The following is a 23,029-nucleotide window of genomic DNA, read 5'->3' as shown; positions in this document are numbered from 1 at the left end:
GGCGGGAGAGGTGCCCTTGGGGGGGGGGCGCCCGCGTGGGGGGGGGGAAGGCTCCATCAGGTGGGGGAAGGCTCCATCAGGTGGGGAAAGGAGCCATCAGGTGGGGGAAGGCTCTTGGGGGAAGGCTCCATCAGGTGGGGGAAGGCTCCATCAGGTGGGGGAAGGCTCCATCAGGTGGGGGAAGGCTCCATCAGGTGGGGGAAGGCTCCATCAGGTGGGGGAAGGCTCCATCAGGTGGGGGAAGGCTCCATCAGGTGGGGGAAGGCTCCATCAGGTGGGGGAAGGCTCCATCAGGTGGGGGAAGGCTCCATCAGGTGGGGGAAAGGAGCCATCAGGTGGGGAAGGCTCCATCAGGTGGGGGAAGGCTCCGTCAGGTGGGGGAAGGCTCCATCAGCTGGGGGAAGGCTCCGTCAGGTGGGGGAAGGCTCCATCAGCTGGGGGAAGGCTCCATCAGGTCGGGAAAGGCTCCATCAGGTCGGGGAAAGCGCCATCTCTGTAGCTATGAGGAAGGCGCCATCTCTGTAGCTATGCAGCAGGCATTATCCATGCTCCATACAGAACTTCCACTGCAACTGCTTTACTGTCACCCACTGTCCTGCCAGGAACCCTTCACATGTAACTCAGCCCAGTGAGCTCAGTGTTTTACCAGGGCGAACTTCGGTGGAATCTTACTTTTGTTTGTCTCTGGAGCCTTGTGAAGAGGGGCTAGATGTTGTTTATGTTTCTTTAGGGAGAAAATTCTGACACTGATAAGCTAACAAGAAATTCTCACAATCCTAACATAGAGAACGAGGTCACAATATTATCCCCCATTTTAATAAAATGTTCTTGACTTTGTGCTCTTCATTTGGAATCTAGAATGGATGTTCTACACTGAGGGTTGAAGGATTTTTATTGATAATAATAGTCAAAAGGAGAGGTAGTGTTGGACAAGAGGGGATCAGAGAACGTTTTCCAAGAGTATAGGGTACCACACAAAAAGACCGTATCGCAAGGTGTACTGTTTTCTGAACGTATCTCCCCAAATTTCGTACAACGAAACCTGATCCCCAGTGCATGAGTTCTAGGAGGAGCGTCCTTGAAGACAGCGGAGTGCTCTGCCCAGGTGAGTGGAATCAGAGCCCCTTCGGAGGCCCAATGCTGCTTCTGTGGCCCCCCTGTCCTGTGAGGGTGCAGCAGAAGGCAACAGCATGAGAAACCAGCTCTATCCGGACAGGGAAGCTGCTCTCACTTGTACTTCTCAGAGTCTAAAACTGTGAGAAATGTGTGTTACCTATAAATCATGCAGTCTAAGTACTGTGTCATAACAGGGTGAACAGACCAAGATAACGTGTGTGGTGATGAAGAGAGCAGACAGAAGGCTCTTCTGTTTGGATCCCTAGGTTCTAGGGGTGTGTGATAGCCTGACACCAGGAAAGCCTTTAAGCTCAGGAGGCAGAGGCAGGTGGGTCTCTAAAAGTTCCAGGTCACATAGAAAGGTCCAGGCCAGTCAGAGCCACATAATGAACCCGTCTGTAACAAAGGGAGAGAAGGAAAGAAATTTAAAAAAAAAAAGGGAGGGAGGGAGGAGAGAGAGAGAGAGAGAGAGCTGAGTCTGGAGTGTTGACTCAGAGGTTCAGCTGGCTCACAACCTTTTGTAACTGCAGCTCCAGGACATCAGAGTTTGTCTTCTGGCTTCTGTGTTTACTGCCCTCATCATCCCTCTACGGGGGGGGGGGGAGGGAGGAGAGAGGAGAGGGGAGAGAGAGGGAGAGAATGAATTTAAAAATTACAGCTATAAATGTCTTAGAAAGAAATAAGAGGTGGAAATTGGCCAGCTTCACTCTGTTCAAGTTCATCCCCTCTGGGAAAAGATGTCTCTCTGTACAGCGGTAGCCTTTGCCATGGTCTGCACCGTGGGTTGAGTCCATGTAGGTATAAGGATCAAAGGAGGTAGAGTGCGAGTAGCTGAGACATCTTGTTGAACTGCACAGACATTACATATCGAACTCCTTGGAACTGAGTATTAGAAATGAAATCTGATTTGAAATCGTCTCTATGGGAAAATGCCTACATGCTAGGAGGGACAAATTCCTTCCACTCAGTTTCCAAAGAAAGCCGGAGAGAAGCGAGGCCTAACACTCCAGGCCCCCAGCTCCGTACCATGGCGACTGAGCCGTGTGCCCGGGGCTGGGACGTGTGGTCTCAGTATGTGCTGTCCTGTCTTTACACCACGTGAATTGGCTAGCCTTTACCATTTGTGCCTAGGGCTCCTCACCTGTTTACAAATGGGATAAGAAAGCTTGTTTCTAGGAGTTCTGTGAAAATTGTTCAGTGATAAACACTTTAGATAAAGTATGGCCTGTAGTAAACACGCAGCACATGCTATTTATTAGTCTTTAACTCTGTTGTTACTTTGGTGAAGAAGTCAAGGACGCTGTTCTCCCCTGAGCTAAGCGCTCCACTAAAGCAGATTTCTTTTCTCACTTTCCTTTCTAGCCTTTGTTCTGGCTTTCTAACTATAACGACAGTAATTTTAACTTCCATTATTTACTAAATTGATTATTATTTATATCTTCTTACCTATGAAGAATATGAATTTGCAAATGATGAAATGTATTTGGTGAAATATATGAAATTATGGCATTAATTATGAAAACAGGATGGAAAATGACCTAACCCTCCTTGATGGTTATTTGGAAATTAACACAGCATGTGTTTTTCTATGGATGAATGCTCCGCAATTAAAATGATGTGATTATTTGCTAAGAACAATTTCCATTAAAATTTACTGTTTTCCAGATTGATTCCAATAAAGAAACCTATGCTATTCTTTTTAAAAATATTTTTGATCCTTTGAGAATTTCATGCAATATACCTTTTAAATTTCTGACCTCCTCCCCCAGGCCCACCCCACATTCCTGACTTCCCAGAGGTTTCATGTCTTCTGCTGTTATTTTTTTACTGAATTTTTCTGTATTTCACAGAACATCTCAAATAATCATAATCATTATACCCGTCCCCACCTGCACCCTCCCGTATCCCCCTCGCTGGAGCCCATATACGCTGTCATCCCTGCTAAGGTCCACTGTGTCAAGTCAGTATCTCCAGACGGTCCCCAGTTCACGTCTGCCCATCTAGTCAGCCTGTCTAGAGTCTCTTGTTTTAGAAAGATCAGCTCTTTATCTAGCAGCAGTCATTTGCCAATATTTCTTCAGAGAAGATTGGGGTCTGCTGTTCATTTCTCCAGTTTTATGCTGGGTTACTGTCTGCCGGAGTTTGCATGGGACTTGTGTATGCTGACACCACTGCCTTGCCGTAGAATCATGAGCAGGGTCCCAGGAGCTTGTAGGACTCTGTTCCCATGGTCCTGCACCTCCTCCCTGGCTTTTACAATCTTTCTGCCCCCTCTTCCACAATGGTCCTTGAGCCTTGGGTGGGTGCTGATATTTTTAAAGACCTAGCAAATCTAATTTGTGCTTTTCCAAATGTTCCTGGGTATAGGTCCATCCCTTGGAATCTGGCCACCAGCATCATACCTTTTAAGAAATCTCTCTCTCTCTCTCTCTCTCTCTCTCTCTCTCTCTCTGTGTGTGTGTGTGTGTGTGTGTGTGCGCTCTCTGTGTGCTCTCTCTGTGTGTGTGCATGCTCTCTCTCTCTCTGTGCATGCTCTGTGTGTGTGTGCTCTCTCTCTCTGTATGTGTGTGCACTCTCCACTCTGCATGTGTGTGCTCTCTCTCTGTTCTCTCTCTCTCTCTCTCTCTCTGTGTGCTCTCTGTGTGTGTGTGCATGCTCTCTCTATCTCTGTGCATGCTCTCTCTCTGTGTGTGTGCTCTCTCTCTGTGCATGCTCTGTGTGTGTGTGCTCTCTCTCTCTGTATGTGTGTGCACTCTCCACTCTGCATGTGTGTGCTCTCTCTCTGTTCTCTCTCTCTCTCTCTCTCTCTGTGTGCTCTCTGTGTGTGTGTGCATGCTCTCTCTATCTCTGTGCATGCTCTCTCTCTGTGTGTGTGCTCTCTCTCTGTGCATGCTCTGTGTGTGTGCTCTCTCTCTCTGTATGTGTGTGCACTCTCCACTCTGCATGTGTGTGCTCTCTCTCTGTTCTCTCTCTCTCTCTCTCTCTCTCTCTGTGTGTGTGTGTGTGCGCGCTCTCTGTGTGTGCATGCTCTCTCTCTGTGTGTGCTCTCTCTGTGTGTGTGCATGCTCTCTCTATCTCTGTGCATGCTCTCTCTCTGTGTGTGTGCTCTCTCTCTGTGCATGCTCTGTGTGTGTGTGCTCTCTCTCTCTGTATGTGTGCGCACTCTCCACTCTGCATGTGTGTGCTCTCTCTCTCTCTGTTCTCTCTCTCTCTCTCTCTCTGTGTGTGTGTGTGTGTGTGTGATGGGATAGTCTCCCTCTAGAGCCAAGATTGGACTGGAATTCAATATACTTCCCACTGTAACCTTGCGCTCATGATGGTCCTCACATCTCAGCCTCTGAAGTGTTGGGATTGCAGCCGTGCATCGACGTACCCTGCTCAAGAAAACTGTGACAGGCATTCCCAGAGCTTCTTAAGCTCCTCATGGGGTGGTAGAAAGGACTGGCTGGGAACTTCTTACTTCTCCTGAGCTTTACTGCATGGAGTCCTTATTTCACTCACCCCATTGAGAAAATATTTTCATATTAAGGCAGAATTCACAGTGGTTAAGCATGTTCTAAAGCTGAGGGAGTTTCCCTTGCCCCCCTAGAGATTCCTCTTTCTTTCTCCAACAGCTTCTGCAAGACCTGAGGTTTAGATCATTGGGTTTAAACCAAGATTGGCTTTGAAACTCCTAGTTATGGAGTTGTAAATTACATTTACAAAGTAAATGTAATTTTTTCCCTTAACCATAATAAGTAAAATTGATTTTGGTTTAGTAATATGATCATCCCCTTATGGAGCACTAAACTGTTGAGATCAGGGGGTCCCAGTGTGTGCACTGTGGTATGACCCAAACCCGAGTGATCATAAGGCCCACTTTCCAAAGCTCCTCTGCCCTGCACCTTTCCCACTGAGGCATCGTCTTTGTTAAGAGCTGGTTCCATCCAAGGCTCTCATTAGTTTGATGAATGGTGTACTTCTAATAGAGGCTGCCACCTGACATTTGGGGGAAAAAATGTATGGCAGGTAATTTTTTAAAATACAGAACCTGTCCCCTTAACCCAGTTTCAATCCCTATGGAAAGAGTCGCGATTGGACAGGATGCTCGTTAGTGAGAACGGCCTGACAGCTCCTTCCCTCCCCCCACAGTTCAATTAAGAGGGTAACTTGAGTTTCGGGAGAGACTGAAGCAATAGTGCTTAAAATCCTCTGCATGCTAAAACAGCCACTAGAGTTTTAAAATTACTCTTATTAATTATTTGAGAATTTCAGAAATGTATTCTGATTATATTAAACCTGTCCACTAACTCCTCACACATCTTCTCCTCTTCCTAACCTATCCAACCTTGGCCACACTTGTTTTTAATTTAATAATCCAGTGGCTCCAGTTTTTGATGCCCATGCCAGCATGGGTATATGGGTGGGGGCCCATCTATCGGGATACAGCCAACCTACCAGGAGCCATACCCTTACAGTAACCTGACCCTCCCTGCCCCAGAAGCCATCAACTGTTCATGGGTCCTCAGTTAGGGGCAGGGGCTCATGACCCCCCTTCCCACTCTATGCTAGGATGTTGACTGACCTTGTTCAGGTCTTCAGGCCATCACAGCTGCTGAGTTCCTGAGTGCAGTGGTCCTGTTGGGTTCAGAAGACCCCGTTTTCCTCTGGTCCCCTCCAGCCTCTGTTTCTTCCCATCTGGCTGCCCCTCTTGAGTCCATGTGTTTCAGACTTTGCATCTCCTGTCAGTCAGGCCAAGTTTGGGCAGAGTTCTGCATCAAAGGAGTGGTTCTCTTTTTCTGACAGGTAACTCAAGAAGTACCTCTGTCTTTCCAACAATACAAACACCAAAGTGTGAAAATAGACCAGTGTAAAATTTTTTAAATATTAAACTCATTTATATGAAGAAGTCTCTGCATTTTCTGGTTGACTTTGGACCCACCAGTAAGACTCATCTGTATTCTTCTGAGATTCCCCTCTCTTCTTCGGGGTTTGAAACTGATTGAAGTGTTTTCTATCCTCCATGGTTATTGACTCTCTTGCAATAACAGAATGCAGTTTAGGTTTCAGAATCTGCTTTGTTCTGAGAGAAAGCCCTTGTAAGACTTAGAACAGACAGAGGCTATGTAGCTGGCTTTGGGCAGCCTTACCTTATAGGTCATTCAGTATGAAAGTACTAAAATCACCATGTTGATCATCATTTCGGGACTCAGGAGTCAAAACATACAACTTCTGTTTTTTTACTGCCTCGGGAGAAATACACGTATTTGAAATTCTCCCAAGCAAACTGCAAGGGTTTGTTGGTGGTTGTCTCTGTTTTTACATTTAGTGTTCTACTTCCATAGCTGAGTCTGTTTCCTTCCAAAGAGGAGAGAGCCTGTGTTCTGTGTGTTAGGAAAGTCTTTCCATGTCCACAGTAGGCGGCTGCCTCTGCCGGGAGAACCATGACAGCTGCTGCGTGGGGCAGACTTGAGCTCTCTATCCAGAGCCTCCCTCCTGGGCGGTGATGACATGCCCTGCCATGGACACGCCCCTGGCCTGTCTCTCGAAATAATGTGGGGTTTCTTTCCCTTAAAAATGGAGAGGTCAGAGAGATGGCTCAGTCGTTAAGAGCACAGACTGTTCTTGCAGAGGCCTTGGTTTCGAGTCCCAGTACCCACATGGCTGCTAAAAATTGTCTGACCATAACTCCAGTTCCAGAGGATCTGATGCCCTCTTCTGACCTCCACTGGCATTGCATGATTGCATGACAAGGACACACTTTGTACATACAAGCAAAATACATACATATATATATATATATATGATTTCACAGAATAATACAATTATTGTCATCAAATGATGCATTTAAAAACCATGATGGATTTCGGAGAGCACAGTAATCTCCCATCTCACTAATGACAACAGGAATGCTTCATATTTAGCTTGGCAGCAAAGTCTGTATTTGAGAATAACAGATCTATTGGTCACAAAGAATCAGTCTGTTAACACTGCTCTATGGTGTCCTGAGTTGACACTGTGGACAGTGATAGTCACAGACTGATAGCATGGGTAGGCACATACAAGAAGGGAAACAGTACACTTCCTTGACTTTGAGAGGTATTGATTTTATATAAAATATTTTAAGATTTTTGTTTTACATTAAGTTTTTAATAATACTTTAACTAAAATGGAGAAAAGTATGACACCCAAAATTGAAAGATAATTTAGACAGTGTCTACCAAAACGTCTTTCCAGCGTGTTAGGATAGGTTTTACTATTTACAGTATAAGATGTGTAAATTTAAAACAATTTTCCTGAATGGTTTCTGAGTTGGGTAAGCTCTCAAATTCAAGAGAAGGGAAGAATTTTGAGAACAAACAGTAATTCAGCATCTTCTAGTGACAAATGCTGACCACAAGAGGTAGATGGCTGTGAAGGTTTGAATGAGAATGTCCCCCATAGGCTCCAGGTATTTGGACATTTTGTCCCCGGTTGGTGGCGCTGTTTTGGGAGGTCTTAGAAGGTGTGGCCATGCTGGAGGAAGCACGTCACTGGGGGTGGGCTTACAGAGTTCTTAAGCCTTGCTGGATCTCCAGTCGCTCTCTTGTTTCCTGTGCCTGTGTGAAGATGTGAGAGCTTAGCTTCTGCTCCTCCTCCAGCCACCTCTGCTGCCATGCCTCCCCACCATGATGGACACTTGCCCCTTTGGAACCATAAGCGAAATTAACTCTTCCTTTGATAAGTCCCATGGGTCATGGTGTTTTATCACAGCAACAGAAAAGTAACTAACACAATGGTGCATCTCAGAATCAAGCTTAACAGGCAGGGAATGTATTTCTCCTCAAAGGGCTCAGCAAGGGACCAAGATTCCATAAGCTTTCACTTCACTCTGCCCCACCCAACAAACCAGAGGACCCTCCTCACTTCCAAACTGTCTCAAGCACCATGCAGAGGAAATAAAGGGCAAAGCACTGTGGTCCATGGTGTAGGGACCTCAGGAAGGGTTTACTTTAGCTCCTGATTTGAGCATGCAGTCCATCATAGAGGGGAAGGCCTGGTTGGCCACAGGATTGTAAGGCATCTGATCTTGTTGCATCTGCACCCAGGAAGCAGAGAGAGATGCTGGAGCTTAACTCCCTTTGTCCTTTATTTCTGTCTATTTAATCTGGGATCATAACCTGTGGGATGGTGGGGTTCACATTCAGAGCAAGTCTTCCCTCTCAGTTAAATATCTCTAGAAATTCCTTCACAGACATGATTTTGAAGGGGCTGACAGTGAGATCTGTAGTCCTGCTGTGTGATGTGATAAGAGTTCTGTGTGTGCTATTGTGATGTTATCTCAGTTGAGTGGGCGTGTTTATTTATTTTTGCGTTGGAGGAGCCCAAGGGACTGAGAGGCTACACAATCTTCTAGAGACTCCAGAATAGTTGCTAGTAGCCACTACCTTGTACTGGGGTGAGAGTGTTTGCCCCCATTGGCAAAAAATATACACAAGTTTTTGGACAGAATAATATAAAGAAGGGAATATTTGTTGGTCACACAGAATTTGATACAATTCCATAAAGTAAATTAGTGAAACAAATCCAAGCTTTGTTTATAAACTTGAATGCTGAAATTATAACCATGTCTCCCTACTTGTGTCTTCTGTAAATGGAAAAAGGTTCAAATTTATATTTGAAATTCCCACCGAATTGCAGAAATGGAAGATTCATATTTTATATGATTCTCTAAGGATTCCTCATTTGATAAAGATCTGAGTCAAATGAGGGCACCGCTGTGGAGTAGCAGTATGGGGTTCCAGGACTGATCCTTAGAGTCCCCTCAGCTGCCTCATCCAAAACGTGCAAAAATGGGACAATGATCTCCACTCCACAGCAATCACATGTCATGAAAACAAAGTGATTGGGAGATCCTGTCAATCATTATTGGCATGGGCCAGTAAAAAGTCCTAAACCAGGTGATCCTGGCTAACCCTTTGTTCTTCCAATGACTCTGTCAGGACTGTCCAATGAAAACCAGTTAAACCCATATATAGTCAGGAAGATTTATAGTAAATTTATGGGTGGGGGGGGTTGGCTAGCTGGAGACACTGGTCCATGCTGTGAGCAGTCCCTTGGTGACCTGCTGAATTCCCTCCAGTACATGAGTACCAATCCTTTGTACTACATGGCTCCCAGAGTGACCACAAAACACCTATGCACATGATGAAGACCAACCTGCTCTGCTCAAATCCATGAATATAATGTTGCTTTCATCCCTAAACACCCTTATATAAACATGTGAACTATTCCATCAACTATCTAGGCACCACAGCCCAGACAGGTTGACCCACCAATTAGCCATGACAGGTTTTTCCATAGTGACAATCTACATACAGGTTCCAAATTTCGCACTGCTATTCAATGCTCGTCCAACAGAACTTGTAGATTAATATTATGATGAAGACTCATGAGTTTGTGTAATACAGAGAGGTCTACTTTCACCTGGAATAGGCTAGGAATGCTAAATCATTTGATCTTCAGTGTAACAAACGGAGAAAGAGCAAATAGTTTGTTTTCATAAGTGAAATGACAAAGATCTCTACAAATATCACCCAAAAAGGACTCCATCCCTCGAACGAACATTGAAACCAGAGTGAGTCTATTTGTTGGAAATATTTTCATGAGTTTTTTTTTAGTTTTGCAGATTAAATAACAATTACTTTGAAATATATAAAAGTATTGATTTTAGAATTTTGTGGTGATGCGGTAATGCTGAACATTGTAGAATATTTATAGAGGCAAATCTCTAAACATTTGCAGCAGTTGAAGTGTATTCTGCCCACTGTGCATAATCCTGCGGATGTTGTTGATGTACAATGCTTTCTGATTCTCTTAAATCAGGTGTGACAGACAAGCTCAAACTGAGCCCCTTCTATGGTCCCTTATAAAGCAAGCACTTCCAGGAAATAAATTTACAGGAAAAAGAGAAATCTGCTCTAGAGATAATACACATAAACATGTTTACTAAAAAAGGAAAAGCCTCATTATGATTGTGTTTGGGATCTTTTTAAACCGTCACCTGCAGCTATGTTCTACCGCTGTTATTCTAACACTAGCAAGAAGAAATTGCCACTAAAAATCTCAGAATAGAGGCCTTATTTTGCAAAGCTGTATTTATGTAGCTGGAGATTCAATGTCTCCTTGAAAGAGTAACGGTGCAAAAACTCTAGGAAAATCAGCAAAGAGGCACTCTGAAGAATCTTTGTGAATATATTTTCCAAGTTTTGCAGAAATAAAGATGGAGGTTCCATTATAAGAATACTTTAATGCCCTGATTAAAGTCAAATCCTCTGAATTATTTTCAGGTGCTAAGCTGAATTCTGTCAATGAAGACGTTTGATCCCACTGAGCTCCAAACCCTTCCATCAAGTCAGAGTTTAGCTGTCCTTCCCTCTGTTCCCCAGAATTTTAATATTTACTATTCTCTAGATATACTGGTCCCTGTGAAAACTTTGTTAAAATCTTGTCATATCAAGTCTTGCTTCTTTTCACCTCCTGTACTTGGGTAATAGGGTCCTTCCCCCCAGGGTCTGGAAGGCAATCAAAGGCTGTGGCACTAGCCTGTATTATTTGCGGAGTCTCTTGAACTGTCCTGACCCATGATTTGAGGGAAGGTTTCTCCTGCCTGGTACTGTGTTTTTTGTTATATAGACTTTAGCCTTACACATACACTTGTACATTTGTTATGTGTGTATTTTTTGGTAGGACTTTGAACTAATACATGTCCCTCTGGTTTTTCATGACATCTAACCATTATTTGTGTCTCCTCGCTGTCTCTGTATAACCCTCACTACTCCCTCCCCAGTTAACATAACCCCCTCCTTTTCCCCCTTAATAACACCCGTCTCCTGTTTGCTCCCTCCCTACAGATCCTTCTTCCTCTTTATCCCCGTGTTTTCCTGGCTCCTGTTGTTACATCAGGATATATACTCACATCTAAGGATTGGGGGCTACGATCCACAAATGAGAGAGAAATACATTGTTGGGTTTTCTGAGTCTGTGTTACTTCACAATAGAACAATTCCTAGCTCTTCCATTTACCTGAAGATTTCATGATTTTTATCTTTCTTTACCACTGAGTCAAACTCTGTTGTGTAAATGTTCCACATTTTCATTATCCATTCATCAGCTGAGGGACACTTAGGTTATTTCCATCTCTTAGCTATTGTGAAGAGAGCAGCAACAAACATGGCTGAGTAGGTATCTCTGTAGTGGGATGAGTCCTTTGGGAATATGCCAAGGGGTGGTATGACTGGATCACGTAACAGGCTTATTTTTACTTTTTAAAGGGTTCTTCATAAGGATTTCCATAGTAGTTGCAGCAGTTTACAGTCCCAGTAGGTGAGGCTTCCTCTTTGTCTACATTCATGACAGCATTTGGTGTTATTTGGTGTCCATTCTCACTGGGGTTAGATGAAATGTAAAAATGGGTTTGATTTGCATTTCCCTAATTACTAAGAATGCTGAACACTTTTTAAGGTGCTTCGTAGCCATTGTTATTTCTTCTTTTTAGTTCTCTGTTCAGATTCACAGCCCATTTTCTAAATGGGTCATTTTTTTTCCTGCTTCTTTGTTTTTTTGAGCTCTTTCTATATTGTAGATATTAATCCTCTGTCAGATGAATAGCTGAAGATTTTCTCCCATTCTGCTTCCTCTTCACTCAATGGTTGTTTACTCTGCTGTACAGAAGCTATTTAGTTGAATGAGGTCCCATTTGTCGACTGTTGGCCTCAATCCCTGAACAACTGATGTCTGCTTTAGAGAGTCCTTTCTGTGCCTGTATCTTGAGGGTTGTAGGACGCTGCCTACACATTCTTCTAATAGTTTCCGCATTGATGTCTGGAGTTGACTCTTGTGCAGAGTGATGCATAAGGGTCTAGTTTCGTTCTTCTACAGGCGGAGATTAAATTTCACTTCAACCATTTGTTGAAGATGCTGTCTTTCCTTCGGTGTGTGTTCTTGGCAGCTTGTCAAATACCAGGATGCTCAAATTGTGTGCTCTCAAGTTTGGGTCTTCTGTTTTGTTCTATTGATCTACAGGTCTGTTTTTATGCCAATGCCATGCTGTTTTGATGACTATGGCTCTGTAATATAGATTGAAGTCTGGTAAGGTAATGTGTGCTCATAATTATTTTGGCTACCTGGGGTCTTTTGTATTTCCTTACAAATGTTAGGATGAATTTTTCTGTTTCTATGAAGAATAATGTGGGGATTTTGATTGGGATTATGCTCAATCTGTAAATTGTTTTGGGCAGATGGTCATTTTCACTGTATTGATTTTACCAATCCATGAGCACAGGACATCTTTCCATCTCTTTGTGTCTTCCTCAATCGCTTCAAACGTCTAAAATTTTCATTGAAAGGTCTTTATTGTCCATGGTTAGGTATACTCCTATATATTTTTGTTTTTTGAAGCTATTGTTAATGGAAACATTTCACTGAATGCTTTCTCTGACCATAAGTCAATAAATGCAGTAATTTATATAAATGGACTTAAAGACAAAGATCACATGATCATCTTACTAGATGCAGAAAAGACCTTTGACAAAAATCCAATATACATTCATGATAAATAAAAGTCCTAGAAGAAACAGACTGGATAGAACATACCTCGCCATTATTAAGACTATATCTAACAGACCCACAGACAAATTATTCTAAATGGAAAAATAAACTTGAAGCACTCCCAGTAAAATCAGGAGCCAGATGAAGGAGTCTGCTTTCCTCACTGCTTTTCAGTACAGTGCTTGAAACTCGAGCTGGAGCAGTAAGACAAGAGAAGGAAATTAAAGGGACACTACTTGGAAAAGCAATCACATTATTCCTATTTGCAGATGATATGGTACTATACACAATAGATCCCTAAAATTCCACCAGAAAACTCCTAGAAATGATGATTTTCAGCAAAGTGACAGGTTACAAAGTCAATCTACGAAAATCAGTAGCTTTGCTGACATTTTAAGGCTATTTGGAAGAATCTGAAGTCATCTTCGGTTGAAGATACACTCTCACTGATCAGCAAAGAAATGAGAGAACCAGATTATATACTTTGAATCTGTTCTAATTGGATGAATGCTTAACTGTGAGTGATTTGCAATTCAGTGTCTTTTCTGTGGGCCTTGCTTCACTCACAGATGTTAATTAAGGCTGTGCCGATAGAGGGGTGTGGTTGCACATGCAGTGATATCAAAAGAACACTTCATGTAGGAAACATAAGTTCATCTACTCCTTATTTAATGTAGATAGGTAAATAGAGATCTGGACTCAACTGGTGGCCCATCCTTGCAGTAGAGATGCAGAACATGCAGCAAGTGTGGACAGAAAACAGTGGATGTGGCTAGATGGTCTAGGTAAGATAAGGAACAAAACACAGTAACATTGGTCAGACACTGCGAGCGGTAGTTCTGGAAAGAAGAGACTCCAGATCCTTAGCTGATCCACCCTGACTGGATCCCCTGTATGAACAGGAACAAGCTACTTTGCGAAATGCTGGTTGGGGACAAGAATGACAGTAACATCCCTGGCTTGTCTCAGACTTGCCTGGAAGTCCTCTTAGAATCATGGCTGTTATTCTCTGAGTTTTATCAGCTTCTTAGGGTGATTCCCGCATCAACTCCAGGGCCTCTTGGGATCGTTAGCTGTGGAGTTGCCCCAGTAGCTTAGCACTGGTGGTGGGTGGGAAGCAGGAAGCCTGGGATGAAGGTTGGCACAAGGACACGTTGAGCGGAATTCAGTTTTTGTCAAAAAATATCTTCCTGGGGGCTAGAGAGATGGCTCGGTGGTTAAGAGCACTGTCTGCTCTTGCAGAGGACCTGGGTTTGAGTTCCAGCACCCACATGGTGGCTCACAACCATTCATATAACTCCACTTCCAGGGGGATCTAACACCTCTTGACCTCCTTTGACAGTGCACAGCATGAGTGCCTTTAAGTACATGCAGACAATACACTTCTACACATAAAAATAACAAATCAAATGTTTTCAAAAATAGTTTCCTGGTTTTGCCCTTATGTGTTCCTAACCCGAGTGCTGTCTGTGCTCCCCCTCTTTCTCTCTTTCTTCTTGGAAATATTTGTAGATGTAGTTGTGTGGCCTGGCAGGGAGTTGGGTTATCAGTCCTAACTTTGTCATCGGCCTTTTCTTAAAACTTCAGCAGAAGGTACCAAGCCAGGAATTCCACCCACTGAAGTTTGATTATTGCTCTTTGTTACTAACAGCAACAAATTTTACACACACGTGCAACATTTTCTAGACTACAGTGAGCTTCTGCAAATAGGATTCCTAGACTCTGGTTTCTAGAGTTGGAAATCGCTGGAATTCCACTTTCCCATCCATTTTTTCCCGGTATTTTCCTGTCTGTTTCGATTTTTGTTTTGCTCTGTTTTCTTTTGGAAAACCGTACTCAAGATTGGCCACTGTGTAGCTAGGACTGGCCTTGAACGCCTGATCCTCCTGCTTCCCCTTCCCAAGCCCCGGGTTCCTGGGAGCACACTGCTGGTTCCTTCCTACCAGAGCTGCTCCTGATGGACTCCAGAGGAAGCAGCGTTTCCCAGCATGCACTGTTCTGTAAAACCCTCCATGTCAGTAGGAGTGTTTACTTCAAACAACGTTGGTACCTGCTTCATTTCACTGCCCTACTTGCTAATTAACTGCTCAAAGTTGCTTATTTTACCCAGGCAGATGTATTATCTGCTGTATAATTACATACAGCTAATCCTTTTCCACGGTTTTACTAAATACTTTTACTGGAAAATGAATAGAAAACAAGAAAGAATCTGTAAACAATAACATATGCCAAACAATTTATGCTTCAAGATGCAAACAGATAAGCTCATTGTGCGCCTAGAGTTGCCCTTCCAGAAGTGGACATAGGAATGGCACTCACAGATTGTTTTTATCCACTTGAAAGTGACTCAACAGGGACCAGAAATGGCTCAGTGGTTCAGAGCACTGTCTGCTCTTGCAGAGGACCTGGGTTTGGTTCTCAGGACTCACACTGGGCAGCTCACAGCTCACGTAACTCCGTCTTTGGGGGATCTGATGCCCTCTTCCTGCCTGTGTGAGCACCTTCATACATGTGTATATTCTAACATCATGAACACAGAGAAACACACACAAATGATAAAGTAATTCAAAGGTCAGTAACATGCAATGCACAGGGAGAGATTAGAAGTGGGCACAGGAGACTGTGATGGAGGCTGGACACTACTAGACACCAGCTGTACTGCGGCTCATGCCCTCCTGCACTGAAACCCAGGACACAGGAAAATGCTTACGGTGTGCCAGACACAGCTGTTAGGACTGTAGTATTTCAGTCATTTCATTTGACAGAAAATACAACGAGGGCACCAAGAGACCAGCCCACAAGCCCGTCATATAGTTACAACTTATGCTGTAATTCAAAGCAAAGTAGTTAACTCAATTGGCTGCTTTTCAAACTTTGTGCTACTGGGTCTTCCTTGGCCGTAATATGAATCAGAATATTCAAAACCCACAAGAGCGAAGGAAATTCTAGGAAAAATCCCTAGTAACTGCCTCTTACGGTGTGCCAGACACAGCTGTTAGGACTGTAGTATTTCAGTCATTTCATTCGACAGAAAATACAACGAGGGCACCAAGAGACCAGCCCACAAGCCCATCATATAGTTACAACCACGGTGTGCCAGACACAGCTGTTAGGACTGTAGTATTTCAGTCATTTCATTTGACAGAAAATACAACGAGGGCACCAAGAGACCAGCCCACAAGCCCGTCATATAGTTACAACTTATGCTGTAATTCAAAGCAAAGTAGTTAACTCAATTGGCTGCTTTTCAAACTTTGTGCTACGGGTCTTCCTTGGCCGTAATATGAATCAGAATATTCAAAACCCACAAGATTGAAGGAAATTCTAGGAAAAATCCCTAGTAACTGCCTCCTGAGTTAGCCATGCGGATTCCAATGGACGGGAGCAGAACAGTTTCCTTCATCGGTCCTGGACATGGTCTTTGGTAATACTCAGGGTGAAGCCAGGTGAGGTACGCTGGGTGGGTCCTCGCCCACTGGCTACTCCATATCCCTCAGAAGCCTTGCGTCCACCTCTTTGCCTCCTCGGTGCTGGGATGACTGTTGTCATTGCCAGGCCGAGCCTGACCACCCTCTGTATAGAACTACGTATGAAAAAGGAATGACCGACCCTGATAACAGTAGGTGCTGGGTATTAAATGTTTGTGTTGCAGACATTGTGGCAACGGCTGTCTGTGCGAGGCTGCATCACGGGAATCAGCATCCCCATCCCCTGTCCCCTCCATCTTTGCAACATGATCATTAATAGGTGGAGTTTATTTCCCAGTCCGTAAATCTTGATTACCTTTGTGGATGACTTTGACTAACAGAAGGTATCAGAAGCAACTTTATGGCAATCTTCAGCTTTGTTTTAGAGAGGTTAGAGGTATTTGTTCTCTGTCTTGATCTCTTCTATATAGTGAAAAAAATAAATGCATGGTCTGTTTATCCCCGTGACCTTAACTGTCAGCCAGCTCCAAACTGGCAAACGAGTGACACAGATAAAAGCTGGGATCCTGATAAAGCCTGGTGGGTCAGCCAGGCCGCTCCAGAGCTGCAGACCCCACGCTGACTCAAAAACGTGTGAGCAAACAAAAATAAGTCCTACAAAACTGACATAGGTGTCACCTCATGCAGTGGTCAATGCACTGTTCAGTAAGTATTATTCCTGCCTCCGTAATAAACAAACTCAGCCAGAGCAATGTAGAAATGATGGAAGTCTAGGTTCATTTCCGTGTGGTCTGACTTTGAAGATCAGCTCTTGTTCTGATCACAAGGGAAAGATTAAGCAATTGTCTTTTCATGGTCCACATTCTCCAGAGAGCCGGAAGCCACAGAGATGAGGATGGAATTGGCTCTCACAGATGGATGCTGAGAGGCTCCTGGGTCTGTCGTCTGAAACTGGGAGGCCCAGCAAACTTGTGTCATAATTCCACCTGAACCCGAAGGCCTGAACCCCAGGCTGAGGACAGAAATGAGGTGGGATGTGTCAGCTCAAGCAAGGAGGAAGAAATCAAAAGGGGTGAGGTCCTCCTTCCTCTGCCTGAGTCCGTTCTTGCCTTGGATGTGTCGAATGTTTTCACCCTCTTTGGGAAGAACCGAACCATTTACTGAATCCACATATCACAGTGATCATCTTATCCCAAACATTTTCGCAGACTCACCCAGAGATAATGTGGAATCTGGCTATCTCATGGTCCTGTCGCTTTGACAGAAGACATTCAACATGTCACCGGTGAAGGAGGATTTCAACATACATGTTTACTTACTGCCAGTCAACAACTTTAAACTCTGAATCAAGGTAACTTTTATGAAACAAGTGCTCACATCAGTGAAGATGATTTTACATCTGAAAAAGACAGTTGACTGGTTTCACTGAAAGAAGCAGCCCAGGTCTAACACAGAAACTGACTTACTCATTTAGCATTCTACCTGCAGTACTCTGTGCTTTGTGTATAGCCATGTTATGCTGTTAATTTATAAATGATCCACAATTCCATGGGCAACTCCAGCCCGAGTCATTACACAGAGTAAGACAAGTTCTTCATAATGAGATGGGCCAATTGGAAACATAGCTCAGGTGCTGTGCACTTAGTGCAGTGAGAGAAGCAGGTCTAGAGGGAAGTGAACCCCAGGTTTCAAAAATGCTGGAGCATTTCACCATGAGAAGATAACTGTAGCTCCAGATTTCTTCAGCGCAACATGAGGGATCAAGTATAAATCACGCAGCTTGTTTATAAGCCTGAATCTAGTTCCATTGTAAGCTGGAGTCAAGTGCTTATTGACCTAGATTTATACACTGCTAGTCAGAGAAGAGGGACACCAGAACGCGGCCAGCCCAGAGGGGTTTTGGCCTTGATTTGCGTGCGGCTCTGCTCTTCTCCACTGTCTCCACCTCATAGAAAGACTGATTTCTTCCAGAAGGAACCTCTCTGTAGAGAAGTCTAGGCTTGACCAACCGTGGAGAAATACTTCTCTCACAGTATATGATTTTTCCCTTCCTAACACTGGAGAAGTCATCCTTGATAAGTGTTGGATATTTGCCTTTAGAAAGCAATACTGTCTGACTCAGTTTTGTAAGAGTTATTTTATTTTCCTGCTAAAACTCCCAGTACCTCATCACTGACAAATTCAGAAGATTTTTCTCAGTTTAAAAATAAGAAATTTGTAAGATATTTGACTTCTGTTTATGTTGCTGGGAGAAGATACACGGTAAACATTGGCAGTTCTGTTCTCTGATGATCTCATCAGTTACCTGTTTTGAGGCTCAGGCAACTCCTTGTTAGTAGAAGCAATGAGAGTTCTGTCCTGGGAGACCCCTCAGCTGTAGCTCATGAAGTATTTGTGTCCAAGTATCTCTGCAACTTCAAGTCCCAGGAATAACTGGTTCGCTCCAGCTCTACTCGCAAACACTCTGTGTTGTCTGTCATTTACCGTCAAGACCCCTCAGTGGAAACCTGCCACCGAGGTGACAAAGAAAACAAGGTGGGCTTCCTGCAGAAACGATGGCTGGTAAATTGTACAGGTCACATCCCTGGGTCGAGTGCTGTCATAATTCACCAAGTGCTAAAAGTTTGGTCTTTACCGGTCTAATGGATAGTGCCTGAGACAGGAGAGCGAGTCATGCTGCTAACCCGAGTTCCACCTGTCGAGAGTGGCTTCTGCCATGTGCTTCATCCCAGAACCCTTTGACTGGGCCTTGGCCTCATGATTTATTACAGTTCCTTCTCCAGTCCTCACACGGTGAGCCATGTGAGTGTGGACCAGAGCTCCACGCGTTTACTACTGACCCCTATCCTCAGCCCAGCTCAAACAAATCTTTATTGAGGGCCAGCCAAGTGTTGTGGCTGGATGATTTATGACAGCTTACAGGTGACCTGGATGGAAATTCAGCAGAATGCGATGTCCATTTGCAGTTCTAAACTGTGTGGACAACAGCACTGACCCTCAGTTTGTGAGCTTTTAATTTGTTTTGACACTTGAGGTTCCATCAGCCGGTGCCCCACGGTCCTTCTTTTCATGAATTCATCATTTCCCCCACACACTCCTGAGAGGGAAGAATCTAGAGACAACTCTCCTCTCAGCGGCCGTGTGTTCCCGACAAGCTTTCCCACATATGGCAGGAGTGCTGTGTCACTTTGATCATCTGAGTGTCAGCTCACAGCACCGTGTTGAGCCTGTCACCGCGCAGCCCATCTCTCACACTGTTTCCTACTTCTGCCTCTCATCCAAACCCAGTATTCGGCTGTCAGTGGGTCTTGTGATCGTTGCCTTTCTGGCTCTGCTCTCCTCTGTTCCCTTCCCGTGCACTGCGATCCAGGTTTGTGACTGCCAGCTGGTACCCTGCACGTCTTACCCACTTGTGCCAGCTCAGTATTCCACATGCCTAAGGTTTCTTCTGGCATCCCCTCCTCGGACTCCTGGAGAACGTCCTCCTGCCATTTGACGAGCTCGACCCTGCCTCAAACCCGCGTCTTCCACGAGGTTCCCACTTGTCAGAGGCACCTGTGGACTCCACACTTAAAAGCAGCAGCTCTTTCTCCTGATGCATTGCTGTCACTGCGTTTGTCTAGAATCCCACATTTTTCTTTGCCTTTATTTTAGAAGCTTACTGGCACAGTTCTCATTCTTCCCAATATCTGTGCAACAAGCTTCTACCATGTTCCAATCCTCTCCCTCTGTGGCCCACACCAGTGTCTTCTACAGTGCACATCACACATTCCTGTAATTCTTTTTTTTAAAAATTTTTTTATTATTTTTATTTCATGTGTACAAATATATTGCCTGTATGTATGTGAGTGCACCCGTGTCGTGCAATGCCACAGATGTCAGAAGAGGGCTTCAGATTCCCCTGGAAGTAGAGTTAAGAATGGTTCATAGCCACCATGTGGGTGCTGAGAATCGAACCCGGGTCCTCTGCAAGAGCAGTCAGTGCTCTTAACTGCTGAGCCATCTCTCCAGCCCTGTTCCTGTAATTCTTTGTTTACAGCATCGTGTCTTTCACGCAATAATGAGTTTAGAAAAATTTTCTCTCATTCAACCTTGTCACCCGATGAGTCCATAAATCTTTGTGATTTCTAGAACATTCGCAATGTAAATCCTTCAGAATATTTAATAAATTTCTCCCATCTTTAAAGGCTTACCTGTGAAACAGAAGTTTAATGCTTAACAGTATGTAGAACACAGGATGAATGCTGTGAGTCGTATGTTTGGTCCCAGATGGAGGATCTCTGAGTCACTCAAGCCGTCAGGTTATGTGACATTGTTGAATCCTCTAAAGTGCTCTAGGGACAGAAACCATGTTGCATCATTCATTTGACTGTTCCTTGGCACCTACCAGTGTGAAGGGAAGGCTGGACCCAGGGATTTGGATGCTGGCCTTGACTCAGCCACATAGAGATTTATCGCACTGAGGAATGTTTCCTCTAATCTTCTCTCCAGACTTTTATCGTGAAGCGATGTTGGATTTTACCAAAGGCCTTTTCTGCGTCTCTTGAGATGATCGTATGAGTTTCATCTTTAAGTCCATCTTTATGATTTATTATATTTACCACTGTGCATATATTGAACCATCCCTGCATCTCTGGGATAAAGCCAACTTGGCAATGGTGAGTGATCTTTATGATGCAAATTCATTTTGCAAGCATATTGTTGAGCACTTTCGCATTGCTCCTCATCAGTCCTCGTGGCTTGTAATTCTCTTTCTTGTGTCTTTATCTGGTTCTAGCACTAAAGTAACACTGATTTATAGGAGATGAGAGAAGTGTTTCTTCTCGTTTTGTACAGTAATTTTAGTTCCATTGAACAGATACTATCATAGTGGTGCCTGGGCCCATTGGCTTAGGAAAGTTGTACTTCTCCTTTCTTTCACTAATGTGTATCTGTCCTTGAAGGTGATACATGATTCTTGTAGATAGCAACAGATGGATCCTGTTTTCTGATACACTCAGATAGCCTGTGTCTTTTGACTGGGGATTCATACCAATAATGTGAACTGTCATTGAAATTTCTTCATGTCACTTGTATAACAGGAGCTAGCATCATCGATTTTACCCATAGCCACTGGAGTATGTTTACCCTCATCTTCTATCTGAAATGTTCGTTCCAATATTCTTTGTAGGGTTAGTTTGGGGGTCATAAATTCCTTTTTGACTATTTTTAGCACGAGAAATTTTCCTTTATTCTTCAATTATGGTGGGTAGTTCTCCTGGTAAAATAGCCTGGCTTGGCATCTCTGGTCTTTGAGAATTTAAATTATTTGCTGCAATCTCTTCTGGCTTTTAAAGTTTCCTATCACAAATCAGGAACCATTCTTTGGGGCCTTCTTTTATATGTGACTTGGGCCTTCTCTCTGTGGCTTTGAATCATTTGTTCTTCTGCATATGAAGAGTTTTAGCTGTTATATGGCATGAGGTGTTTCTTTTCTGTATCTTATATATTGTGTCTTGTATCTTTTTTTTTAATTTTTGTATTCTGTATACCTCTTACACCTGAATGGGAATCTCTTTTGCTAGCTTTGGGAAGTTTTCTTCTATGACTTTGCTGAAGATATGCTCTTTGCCTTTGACCTGTAATTCTTTTTCTTCATGCCTATGATTGATATATTTGATCTTTAATGGTATTAAAGATTCCCTGAAAATTCTGTTCATAAAGATGTGATATATATATAAGGATGTGATATATGTATCACATGTATAAATATATGAATTATATAAATATATAAATTTTTTGAGATATGCTCTCCCTGTAGCCCCAGCTGATCTCTGAAACTTACAATATTGACCAGGCTGGTTTGATCTCACAGAGATCCACCTGTGGTGCTTAGATTAAAGGTATGACTCACCAAACCCACCCTAGGATTTGATTAATATATTATATATAAATATAATCTATTATTTTTATTTTAAGTGTATGAGTGTTTTGCCTGCATGTATGTAAGTGCACCCATATTATGCTATGCCAGGGAGGTCAGAAGTGGATGTTGGATCCCTAGAATTGGAGTTAAAGATGGCTGTTGGCTGCCACGTGGGTGCTGGGAATCGAACCCAGGTCCTCTGGAAAAACACCAAGCGTTCTTCACCCTGAGCCATCTTTTCTGCTCCCTGGCCTACAGTTTTTAAACTTACAATTTTCTCTGAATCATCCTGTTCCTCTACTTTGTCCTCAAGCCCTGCTCTGTCTTCTACATGATCGGTTCAGCTGAGGAAGTTTCCGTTGAGTTTCTATTAAACTCATCAAGTTTCTCGTTTCAGTTTGGTGTTTCTCCGTTGTTTCTTTCTTTACTGAATCCATGTGCACACTCTGAACTGCCTCGTTATTCCAGCCAGGCATTTGTTCATCTTTTCTTGGACCGCTAACAGGAAATCTTGTCTTAAGTTCATTCAAGCTTTGTTTCATGTCGTCTTTGTGGTTTTTGAAATTTTCAAACGTTTATAATTTTTCTTTTGAAGTTGTTGTCTGGAATTTTGACTAAGTTGTTTGAGTTAGGGATAGTTACTACATGATTGGTGATCTTTGGGAACATATATTGTTTTGATTTTTCATATAGCTTGTGTTTTTGCTATTGGACCCAGGCATCAGAGGTTAGGTTGTTGGTTGTGTGTCTTTTGGTCAAGGTTTGTAGCTGACCCGATCCATGTCCCCAGAAGGCTGGCAGCTTTGGATTATTCTGAAGGGATGGAGTGTGCTTCTTATTAGGGCTAATGAGCCCCAGTGTAGGGCTGCTGTGCTACTTGAGACAGTCCCAGGTGGGTTCATCCGGGGGGGGCAGGTCTCTTACTTGTCAGCTTGAGTTTCCTGAGGTAGGGTGGTGGATGGCAGGTTGGGCAGCTTCGGGGTATGTCCCCATTGGTGGGACTGAGGAGAAC

At 43.6% G+C, this 23,029-nt stretch overlaps 1 protein-coding gene across 1 annotated transcript in view; it reads left to right on the top strand.

The window, feature by feature from the left end:
- Positions 1-23,029, top strand: part of LOC103745602 (neuronal growth regulator 1-like) — a 479,137-nt gene that overhangs the window by 407,590 nt on the left and 48,518 nt on the right. The gene's annotated exons all lie outside the window — the stretch shown is intronic.

Source organism: Nannospalax galili, unplaced genomic scaffold, assembly GCF_000622305.1.
Source record: "Nannospalax galili isolate Female #2095 unplaced genomic scaffold, S.galili_v1.0 scaffold464, whole genome shotgun sequence".
Taxonomy (NCBI): domain Eukaryota; kingdom Metazoa; phylum Chordata; class Mammalia; order Rodentia; family Spalacidae; genus Nannospalax; species Nannospalax galili.
Note: the sequence above shows the minus strand (reverse complement) of the source record. Positions and strands in the feature narration are given on the sequence as shown.